Raw genomic sequence first — 12,239 nt, 5'->3', positions numbered from 1 at the left:
CTTGATGGACCTTCAAAATATCCCATCCCTAGAAAATTTAAGATCATTAAAGGTGGAATATGTCTATACAACCTCTCCCTACCAAGTACATGGAGAGATCAACAAGGGCAGACTAACTTGAGGATATATTGCAGTTGGAGCTTGTTAGTGCCTAATGACAATAATAGATCAAATACAAAGGAAAGAAAGATGTGGCCAAAAGAGCAATTGATGGTGAAATGTTAGGGAAAACATGATGTAACATTTAGAACTTCAGTGTATTTATCTCAAACACTGCAAGTCCATTAGGTAGAATAATTAATTTTTTTTTCATCGATCATCTACAAATTTTAATTTTATATAATTTTGTAAAAAATGAAAGCCAAGCTCAATCTTGGTGCAAATTGTAAATTTTTTGCAATTAAATTAGAAGGCGCACAATTGTTGTAGAGGTTGCAAGTAGGGCCTATTCATTTTACAAAGATGGTGTCCACAAATCCACTAGGGGATGATCACAAGACAAAGAGTAAGTAAAAGAGAGAAGGGTTGATCACAAGAGAGAGACGTTTGAGGATGTCGACCCAAAAGAAAGCCCTATGTTTATAATCTGTAAAATGAATAGAAGCTCTCATTTTTGTGTATGCAAACTTTGATCCTCTTCTCCTTTATCTTCTCTTCTACTACTAGCGTCCAACCTCCATGGCTTGCAAGTAACTAAGAGAGTGAGGAGCTAGTGAGAGACAAGCTCTATCTTCTCTTCTTGCTTCTCTTCTTGAGAGAGAGAGAGAGAGAGAGAGAAAGAGAGTTTGTGTGTGTGTGTGTGTGTGTGTGTGTGTGTGTGTGTGTGTGTGTGTGTGTGTGTGTGTGTGTGTGTGTGTGTGTGTGTGTGTGTGTGTGTGTGTGTGTGTGTGTGTGTGTGTGTGTGTGTGTGTGTGTGTGTGTGTGTGTGTGTGTGTGTGTGTGTGTGTGTGTGTGTGATGATAAGAGATTGTGAGTTAGGAACTTGTTGGGGAAGCTTCTTCTCCATCCATCATCCTCCTCCCCCTCATCCACTTGGTTGTTGGGATAAATGGCAATGGCCAAAAGTAGATATCCCTTGTATATATATACACTCTATATTCATATATAAGTGAAGATAATGAAAAACAAGGGTAATGAAGTATCCACAAAAACTTTTGGTGTGCTCTTGCTCTCTTCATCACACCCTTCAACACTCTCAAGCTTGTCACTCCATAGCCCATCACTTTCTCTCAATTGGCATTATAGCATCATCTTTGGGATCTCATGGTTGGAGTGAGATGTGAGAGGATTTGATGCTTAGTGTGAGACTAATGCTTGTTGTTCAAATCTAGAAGAGATAGAAATCCTATTACCAAGCTCTCTAATTTAAGTAAAATAGGTGTTTTGATTAGTGAAGCATTGAGGCTCCATTTGGGGGTTACCATAGCCCAAGTTTGAAGGGTTTAAATAGCCAATAGAGGCTAGAAACAATGTATATCAATTGAGTTTTTGAATTTCTTGAGAAGAGATTTGGTTCATGTATGTATGCATGCAAGCATGGGGACTACTTAAGCATAGGTGCAACTTATTTTAGAGCCCACGAGTCAACTTACTTGAAAATGTAGGGGGCATCTTGTTGCATAAGCATAATGCTTGCTTGAGTTTATCAAAGATAGGGAAGAGAATGGCATTAGGGGCAAAACTGTCAAAATGGGTATTGTAAGAAAATGATTAAGTTGTTAATTAGCTAAGTTTTTAGTGGAAAGAACCCTAAAAATTCAGCTATTCATATATGAGTTATGAGAGAATATATGGTTCAATTAAGAGGTCAACCATATTACTTTTCTAATTTTCTTAAACTCATATCAAGGGTCACTTTTTGGTTGTTATTATTTCTTTTTGAATTATTGAATTCTCTTATTGCTAATATTTTCCAAGATCATGTATATTTCTTCTACCATGGTTCTTTTATGCATCATTCTCTCTTCTACTCTTTTTTTCTTCCTTCTCTATGATATTCTCACCTAGTAGATTATGCTTTGCTATATTCTACCAATATTAGTTTAGAAAGTACATGTGCATGCAAGTATAAGTTTAATATTTAGATAGTTCCAAGCGTATTCATATTGGAGAATAGATATATTTAATCGAAGGATCCTTCAGCTGGTGAACTTACTTCATTTTTCAACGTTCTTGACTTGATAATATATATTGGTGACAGTATGTTTAGGTTCTATATGAAGCTACATTTTGCATACTATACATATCTAGATTATGTTTAAAAAACCTTAGTTGCAAGATAAAAATGGAACCTAGTAGGTCTACTATAACTCAACAAATTCTAAGTTTTTTGTGGGAGTATGTTCATATTAAATGGTAAATGACTTATGAAAAGCAACAAGAAAATATAATCTTTGATTTAAAAACATTTAAAACTACTTGGGTGGATCTCAAGAAGTTACACATTTTTGAAACACATAAACAATTTGGGAAACAAGAATGCAATTGATTATAAGAAATGTTGTTCTTTTATATGCATCACCTCCCTTATATTCATGAATCTTATTTTTTGAAAGAGCAAGAGGCCCTAACAACATACAGTAGCTAATGCATGGAAAAATCAAATTAGCAAATCATTCTTTCATAGCACAAGACATGGTGGAGGATTTGGAAAAAATATGCTCTTGTGGAGTTATTCAATTGTTCTTTCAAAAGATAAGATCTTTTCTAGAAATCCAAAATGGAGCTTGCATTTTCCAGGAGCATAGCTTTTTTACCTTTAAATACATGTGTAGCCAAGAAGCCTACTAAGAGCTTCTATACACACCATATGCAACAAGTTGCATAAACGAGGGAGCCTCTTCTTGCTCAAATTCCACTTTTCATCAAGTGCCCAGTATCAGTAAGTTTGCTAGTGGAATTGTTGCCCAAGGTTAGAGCTAAACTACAACAGTGGCTGAGAGACAGGTGATGTGGAACCTCTCTCCGATGACTTGCTAAGAGTCTAGGTTCCATTGAGTGCCCACATTGTATCACTAACTTTTGGTGGCAACACTGCCCAAGGTAAGGGCTGAACTGCGATAGTGATTGAAAGACAACCATGATTTGAACAGCAACACTTGATAAACACCCCAAGCACAACCAAGCAATACATTTCATTTTTCTGCATTTGATCTTTTATGCAAACATGAAATATGGAAGTGAAAACTCAGAATTGTACCTACAGTTAAACTGGTTCTGAAAAAATCAAATAATGAACTTGGAATGATCAGAAATAGAAATACCTATAGTTCCAGCACCGATAGTGTCACAAAGGGAAACTTCATAACATCCCATCTCTATCATTTTTTATGCAACGAATGCAACTTTTGATGGAAAGACCGGCCCTTCCTCTGGGCATTCCACAACACAAGATACATACCCGATTCACAAAATGGAACAGTACATTTAGGCATAAGTGCACATGCTTGAACTTGTTCAAAAGCCTTTCAGCCCAATACTCCCTTAATACATTGGGTATCAACTAAAGATGCCCAGCATTTTCAGGCCTTTTATCTCCAAGAGAACTATCCTCCTTGAAAGTACTACCAATTCTTGATCCCTTTGGCCCTTCCCAAGAAGCTCTTAGCATCTATTATCTCCAACTAGAAAGCTTTTATATGTAAGAAAATTATATATGTAATCGAAAATATACCTATGTATTGCTACAAATATAATATTACATTTTGATTTTCATCACCTTCAAGTATACTTGATCTCCACAAGTTAGTGTCTCCTTGATACTTTTGAGTTGTACTTAATTACTTTATTCTTTTCCAAAACTAGAAATTCCAAGCCTCTCTCAAAGTTGGTTCTAGTCCTCATTTGATATATCAATAGCTCTTTTTCTACCTCTTTATTGAATTAATATACTATACATATATAATTATGTTATAGAGAGAGAGATAAAGAGAGGAGGAAGAAGAAATTCTTGAAATAGCTTATGAGTTGCCTGGGTAAGTTACTCATGAGAATATGTGTGTATCACGTGGGTTCAAAATAAGATATTTTTTAAATATCATTTTTATACATTTTTTTACATATAAAAGGCTATAATATAAAGGGGTTATTCATAGATTGAATAGAAAAGGCTGTAATATAAAGGGGTTATTTATAAAGTGTGTGTGAGGTTCAATGTGAACAGAAATCACCATTAAATATATTTTCTTTGAGAAACTTTGAGAAATGGTCATAAAGGTTCTTTGGAGATATAGTTTAGGCTTGATCCTATTAATGTTGGTCTTTTACTTCATATATATCAATGAGTATCACATCCCCATATATTCCATTGGAGATATAGTTTAAGCTTGATCCTATTAATGTTGGTCTTTTACTTCATATATATCAATGAGTGTCATATCCCCATATATTCCATTTTTGTGTGTTCAATATTGATTTTTCAAAGTTTTCAAAGGTTGGTTTATGTTTCTTATATCAACCTCTCATGAACCCTCTTACCACATGAGATGTGCTTTCAAACCCCAATGCAAAGCACCACGAGAACATTGACATGAAGTGTCATGAAAATCTAGGTGTGGAGCACCTAGTATTCCCTTTAACAACCTCCCATGAATCCCCTTGCCACATGCAACATGCTTTCAAACCCTTGAGAACACCAGCATGAAGCGTCGAGAGAATCTAGGTGCAAATCATCCAGTAATAGCTTATTTGGAACGAACACACACACACAATGAGGACTAATTAATATGCTTATAAATGTGTAAGGGAAATACCTGCAACCATAGAATCTCACTTACTACTTGCATCCATCATATATGTCTTATATCAAGTATCATGTATAGAATCAATCGTTGAAGTGAAAGTTTGGTGTGTGATGATGATGCTTTCAATCTAACTCGGCCATGGACCTCGTGTGGTTTCAATATTGAGTGCTTGCTTGCACACTAGAGCTTCTCATGTTCAATCGCTTCAAGCACTTCCTACTAATTAAGCCCGATGCATTAACCGCATGAAATTATTATGCTAGCTCACCAAGATTGCCTAGGTTCTTTAAGATAATGTAAAGGAAGCTCAATAAGACTTAGGTTTTTTTTAAAGCTCATAAGTAAAGCATACTTGATGTAATTAATTTACCCTCTTTTATCTAGTCACTTGACTTTTTTTCCCCAAATTTGAGATGAAACTTATGGGTTCCATTCCCCTACACCTTATATTTAGGTCTTCCGATTGAGTTTCAATCTTCAATTATGTTGTTCTTGTTACATTGCAAAAAATGCAACTCTACATTTGTTAATGTTAAATTGAGGATAACATAGAGATAAGCCTATAGGACCATGGCAATTAGTATATGGGATTTGAAATGGGAGGTGGAGGAAAGGATTGTGGGTTAATAATTGATTTATTTAACAAAGAATTGTGTTTTCCCTTCTTTGTATGTTGGTTGGTTAGTGTAGTTGAGTCATTTCCTCACAAATCCTTCTCAAAAAGTGTGTGCTAGCTTACACGTGGGAGCACTTTCAATTACATATTCGGACAAAGTGTTTTATTTGATTTTATTTTTCTAGGCAAGCGATGAAGAAATGTGGCAAAACATATAAGCATTAAGCTATCTCTTTGAACCATCCTCTTCTTCCATGTATCTTAGAAATATATGCACATGTATCCCCATAGCTAGCTTACAAATGGGGGAAATTCATTCAAAACCTTTAACATCACTACACTTCTTTCCAATGGAAGGGCACAAGCTAGTAATTTCCAAAAGAAGATCTTAAGCTTATTAGGCATTTTGAGTTTCTAAAAACAACCTAGAGCTTGAGATAACCAAAGCTTAGATTTATGAAAATCCTTTGTTTTGTTAGGTTGTAGATGTAATCAAGAAGACCAATGTCTCATATATGAGTTGTTTGAAGCAATGAGATTTTTTCACCCTTAAGTACCTAGCCATTGATTCAAGAAGAAACTCCACCACCAATGATAACTTGATCCATTAGTTGTTTTCTCACAAACACCTAGCATAGAGGTTACTTACAATACAATGAAGCCCAACATGTAGTTTAGCTTTTTCGAATGTTGAGATTGAGCCATGAACCAAAGGATCTTCAATAATTGGGAAGCCATGCTTAATTAAGTTTTTTCACAATAGTGGGGCCACATTAATGTCGGAGGTTGACCAAAGATTCTACTTCAAGTAATCAATTTCATGTTTTAGAGAGTCAATCAAAGATTTAGATGGCCTCCGGTTAATTTATGAAAAAGTGTTCTAGAAGAGAAATTTAACATTGATTACATCCAGAGCATGTGAGGTAACCATATTCCAACAATGTAGTTGATCAATGGTAGGAAATTTGACATTTCTATTTGGATTTGCAATAATTATACTATGGACCAAAAACATTTCTGCTCTAGCATTTTGTGAAAGAAGGCGAGCCTTCTCACCATGCAAGAATTGTTCAAATTTAAGAGCTCAAGTCCGCCTTTCTCTTCTAGAGAGGAGAGATCTTTTGCGAGGATAGAGACAAGTGTGGGGCCTTATTAATCCTCTTGCCCCAACAAACAAGTTGAAGACATCAACTATTGATTGTTTTCAAGGGAGATGTTCTCCAATCAATCGAAGAGGGAAAGCATGGTATTGTAGGCAACAAGGCAAGTCATAATTATTTGAATCCTCACATGGAAGCCTTTTCCTTCCTCCCTCCCCCTTTTTCCAAGAGAAAACCCATATTAAGGGTAATGCTCACATGTCCCCATGCAGCACCCTTGTGAAGGTAAATTGGACGTCGTTCCTTAGACGACATAAGTGCCTATAAACATGATGGAAAGAGAAGGTGTAGGCAAGGGCCGCTGGTCACAGCATCCATACTCGATGTCATTACGTAAAAGCTTACGACGAACATTCACCTTTGTAGAGAGTGGAATGGGAGAATAATTCGAGGCTTCGCGAGTGATATCTACTTTCGTTTGCTACATTCAAGACTTGGAAGCATCGATGACGACATCCTTCTGATGGCGGGGAATGGAGACATTCCAAATCCTTAGAAGATTTAGTTATATTAAAATGAATTACAACTTGTCCGGATGGTGTAGTCGGTTATCACGCTAGTCTCACACACTAGAGGTCTCCAGTTCGAGTCTGGATTCGGACATCGTTTTCCCCTTTCATGACAATAACTTCTCGTAACTCAAGTTTTGCGTTATTCTCGACACAAGCATTTGCGACCTTTGCCCTTCGGTTTCAAATTTGCTTTATATGTTTTCGTAAGAAAAGAAAAACACGCAAAGCGCCCCACAATTTTTAAGAAGTCGTCAAAGTTCTTACCACTCTTCTCTCTTCGTTTTTCTTATAATTCTTCTTATGCTCAACGATAGTTCCAGGAGGGGGTCCGATGGGCCTATCTCTTTATTTTCCTTCTTCCTTATATTTTTCTTATTCTTCTACAATGCCAATGCAATATCAAAGCTATAGTGTTTGAAGGCAAAGCCCCTTTGCCTCTGGAAGTGGAGGTTCTTAGTCGATGGAAACAGGAGTGCCCCCCCACGCATCTCATTGAAACAACACGACAATCCAAGCAACCAAATGGCTCTATATATGGTGGAGCGACCAAGTGGCTACACAATGCTAAAGCCAAGGGCCACCTTGGGGCCACATACATACATATCAATAATATAATTTGTGTGTGTGTGTGAATTATAAAATTAGTACATTTAACTATATAAATGACATTTACCCATTCACATGTTATTAATGCATTAATATTAATAACCATGCGTGTATGTATGTATATAACACACACACACACACACACATGTTATGAATATTGATATGTTATCAATATTAATAGTTATTGATGTTATTAATGTCAAAATTATCAATAACATTATTAATCTTAACTATTGATATATATATCTTATTAGCATAAGCCCTTCTTAATTCATGTTTATTTTTTTTAATATATATGTGAAGAATAAGGACACATGAAATAAAAGTGTATTGATGATTGAAATTATTGTGAAACACATGACATTATAGATATGGTTTCTTCTAATAACTTTTGTGTGATTTATTGAGCAAGCCATACAATTCATGTAGTGTGCAAGCCATAAAAAGAAGCTTAAGTGTGAACCGTCTTGCCCCACAAGAAGCCTAGCTTAGGGCATGAAGCACCCTAATAGTGAGTAACACATGTGCAAAGCACCAACCTTGCACACCCTAGGTATATAGCAGTACAAAAACACATCATATTTATTATTTTCAATGCTTTATTTTTAAATAGTTTTGAATGCAAAGCATTTGCTAGCACCCACTGCATGCCTTAGGATGCACAGTGCCCCAACTATTATATTGGCACAAATCACCAAGAGAATCTAGGTGTAGAGTGCCTAGTATCATTATTGAGGTAAATATATCAATCCTAGCTCCTATCCGACATTGGAGTTATATACGATACCCAAACCAGATAGGAGCTTATGGAGTTCTACTTCTGCCATTTTTTGGATAGGTTTCACTATTGTAAGCTAAGTAGAGGTGAAGGAAGACTTGTTTGTACTGTTCACACTAGTTGGAGCACTTGACCATTTGCGTGCTCCACTGAGCAGCAACACCTCTAGGCACTCGATTGAAAGCAGCTCAACCCTAAGGAAGCCCTTGCCTTGAGGGCTAATCACTCGAGAATTTGTATAAACACTTTGACCAAGCACTTGAAGTGAACCCTTACACATTGGGACAACTCGAGTGCAGATCGAGTTTGAGTGCTGGAGTGTTTTCTCAACTACTAGACACTCGAGACCACTTGACCCCAATCATACGCTTAGTTCATCTTGCACTTGGACTTGGTCGTGTGCATCCAACAACCTAAGTACTATGATTGACCCTAAATTCCAGTGTCCTTGATTGATCAGATACCCCTTGAGTTGAGACCACTCTAGTCCTCAATAATTTGAAATTGGTTGAGCCATAGTGACATGCTCAAGTACCCAAACACTAAACAAGGACCATAATACCACACAACACACTACTTGAGTGATGGCACTCAATTCCAAGTTTGCACAAGCCTAAAGGGACCCTACTTAGAATACCACTTGAAGTGTGGCATACTCAAGTTCAAGAACTATTAAAAGACCACAACAAACCTTGAGAATTGAGTAGAGGACCCTTGTGAAATGTGAGAGGGGAGCACATGTGAACAAGGCTATCTATGGACACTGCACTTGACTTGGAAAGATAAGAAAGCCTATTTGAGCACAATAGCACAAATAGTAATTAATTGAGTTCCCAATTGAGTTTTCTAAACACTCCAATCCAAACAACCACCTATAAACAAATCAAATTGAACCAAGAAACCAAACCTAAGAAATCAAACTTTGGAAGAAAAATCGACCCATGAATATAACTAAACCAAGTCAACCATTAAAATAACTTGTTAACTTGAAAGGAATCTCCTACATAATTCATTGATTAACATATGATGAAGGATCAAGCCAACAAGGGTCAAACCACATAAGTGCATGAACTTGTAAAGATAGATTAGGAGACACTACTCCCATCAAAAGCCAACTATTACACATGGAAACTACTAACTAGGTTAGTAAACCTAGGACACCTAGTACCCATGATGGAGAAAGAGTGACTACTAAAGGATATGCCAAGAGATTTGAGTGAAGCCTTAGGTAGCTTCCAAGATATGACTTGCAAGGCACCTACATTAGGGGAGATTTGAGGTCACTTTTTGGCCCTATAAGAAATTGAGAAGAGAGAAAGTGGGATGCACTTTATAAAAGATATTATTGAAAGAAAATTCTTTATAAAAAAGATAATTTAAACAACAATTTGAAATCCCAGGGAATGTTTATCCTTTTGTACCTTGGTACTTTCGTTGTCTATCATTCATTAACAAGATGAACCTTGAAGGTGTTACATACACTTGTCACCTTCAATGCCTCACCACTTCCCTTTAGGAGTCAATAAATCTCTAAAAATATTCCCTCCTTGTTTTCAATTTTTTGTTTCAAGGGATTGCAAATCACTTCCATTGCAGGCTTGGATCACCTCTTGTCCCCTGAAACCACTTCCATTGTAATCTTGGATCACCTCTTGTCCACTGAAACCACTTCCATTGCAATCTTGGATCACCTCTTAGTAACTCGATTACAAGCATGGATAACCGTAAACATCCACACCACCTCCATATTGATCTAGATGATGAGTATCCACATGTTTGCAAAAGAAAGAAGGTGTCTGGTTACACATCAAGTGTGTATGAAGCAATGAAATCAAAGGGCTGTAAGAACATTGATTTATGAACTGATGGCAGGTTGTATCCTATGGATCATATGATAAGAAATACCCCTCCATTTTCTTTGTGTTCTTCATTATTGAGGTTTGTTGGAGATGGTCATCAAGGGCTTCTAGCATATACTTATAATGTAGTAGGCCATTCTAGCTTTTTGAAACTAGAGAACCTATGGTTACACTAGGAAATAGATACAATGAGGAAACAATTAGAGGAGAAACAAGGAAAATTAGGGAGTCTTAGAACCCAACTATGTGCAGCTAGAGATGGAAGAAAATGGCGCTCAAGTCACGTGAAAGGCAGAGGACTTTGAAGAATATCAAGACACTCAAGCCTTGAAGTGGAGGTTGTAGTAGAAGAATAACAATAGTATGATAATAGTTGGTTACTTACACTAAATTATTGTATTCTTCTATTGTGTTTTGGGAGCATCAAGTCCAAAGCAACTACTAATTATATGGATGCATTAGGAATCCATGCTCATATATGTTTCGTCATTTTTTTGGTGATCAACAAGGCCATTCTCCATCCGAAAAAACTAACAAGGAATGTGGAGAGAGCATCGCAAGCCTATAGCAACATTGTTCCTCCTAAAGCTACAGGGAACATGTTGGTCGAGAAGAAATTTTAGAAAGCCAAGAAATAATGCATAAAAAAGTTCCTGCAAAGGTCTTGCCTACACAAAGAGGATATCCAAAGCACCCTGGACAAAGTGGGGATCAGTAGATAAAGCTATACTCAGATGTTCAAAGTCATGCAAGAGACATTGAAGAAGAAAATGATAAAGAGATCTATGCTGCCATCCTCAGTTCAACAAACAAGACACAATATTAACTAGAGAGTCTTGGAAGTCCTTGGTGAGCCCTTTCACATCATAGATAGCCATACTAAAAAGAAGAGAGTGCTAAAGTATGATTGTTATAAGAAGGAATCTTTAGCTAGGTAGCAAGGGTGATGAAGGCATGGAGGGCTTAGTGTGCTTTAGCATGCAATTAGAGCAAGAAAATTGGTGGTTGGGAGTGATTCAAGTTGACACAAAAGATTTTGACATGTTGCACTAGGTGTTTCAATAAACTTCTATAACTAAGGTAATAAGTCCTCACAACAAGCAAGGGAGAAACCAAGTGTTGAAGGGTTTAGACAATATAAAGTGGAATGCTACATGGCCATAGATTTAAAGACACTAAAGTGCATGTATAATGTGTAAAGAGGTGCAACTTCTAAGAGTCTACACATTTACTATATGGCCATGGCCAAGGAGTACAATGTTGCTAGTTGGAACATTAGTGGGAGTTTGAGGTCACTTTTTAGCCTTTTAGCACGTAAAAAGAGAGTGCGCTCCACCAATGAGGAGAAGGCTTCCATGATGGAAATTTTTTTTCGAAAATCGTTTTTGTATTCTTGAGAATTGAAATGAGTAGAGTATCTATTGCTTTCTAGCAATGAAGCAGAGTGTTACCATTTTCTAATAGTAATGTTTTGCCATCATATTTCGGTCATTTCTCTTACCGAGGGAAAAAAAGGTGGCAAAAGTCTCTTCTCGTTTGAAATCTTTCAGTGCTCAATGCTCATTCCCTCTCTCTTGCCTCCAGTCTATACCCTTTGGAGTTTCTATTTGTTTTCTCTCCACTCAATCGCACGTTTCTGCCCTCCATCTTCTACTCTATGGATGTGTCTTCTCAATGCATAAGACCTAGTGTTTCCATCAAGTCTATAGTCTCTTTCAAGACGCTTGATAAGTAGGACAAGTGGATTCCCTTTACTATAACAACGAAGAGAAGTTGGATAATCATACAGTGAAGAAAGCGGAAGAGATCTTCGATAGCGGACCCTTTTTTATCATGTTGGAAGGGTAGGATACGGGATTTTAGGCTTGGTAGCTCCAAGAAGACAATCAAAGAAGTACATGTGCAACATGTTTTCATGCATAAGGAGCTTCACCTTGAGCTTACTACCTCGAATCTCCCTCTCCAT

The 12,239-nt window shown here is 36.9% G+C and overlaps 1 non-coding gene across 1 annotated transcript; it reads left to right on the top strand.

Annotated features, from left to right (window-relative positions):
• The first annotated feature begins 7,047 nt into the window (after positions 1 to 7,047).
• On the top strand, positions 7,048 to 7,121 carry TRNAV-CAC (transfer RNA valine (anticodon CAC)). Its single transcript has one exon. It is a non-coding gene; the product is annotated as a tRNA-Val (tRNA).
• Positions 7,122 to 12,239: the final 5,118 nt, after the last annotated feature.

The sequence above is a fragment of the Lygodium microphyllum genome, chromosome 17, assembly GCF_053477565.2.
Source record: "Lygodium microphyllum isolate KBCC chromosome 17, Lygodium_microphyllum_v1.1.10, whole genome shotgun sequence".
NCBI classification, from domain to species: Eukaryota; Viridiplantae; Streptophyta; class Polypodiopsida; order Schizaeales; family Lygodiaceae; genus Lygodium; species Lygodium microphyllum.
This window is presented reverse-complemented; position numbering and strand designations above follow the sequence as displayed.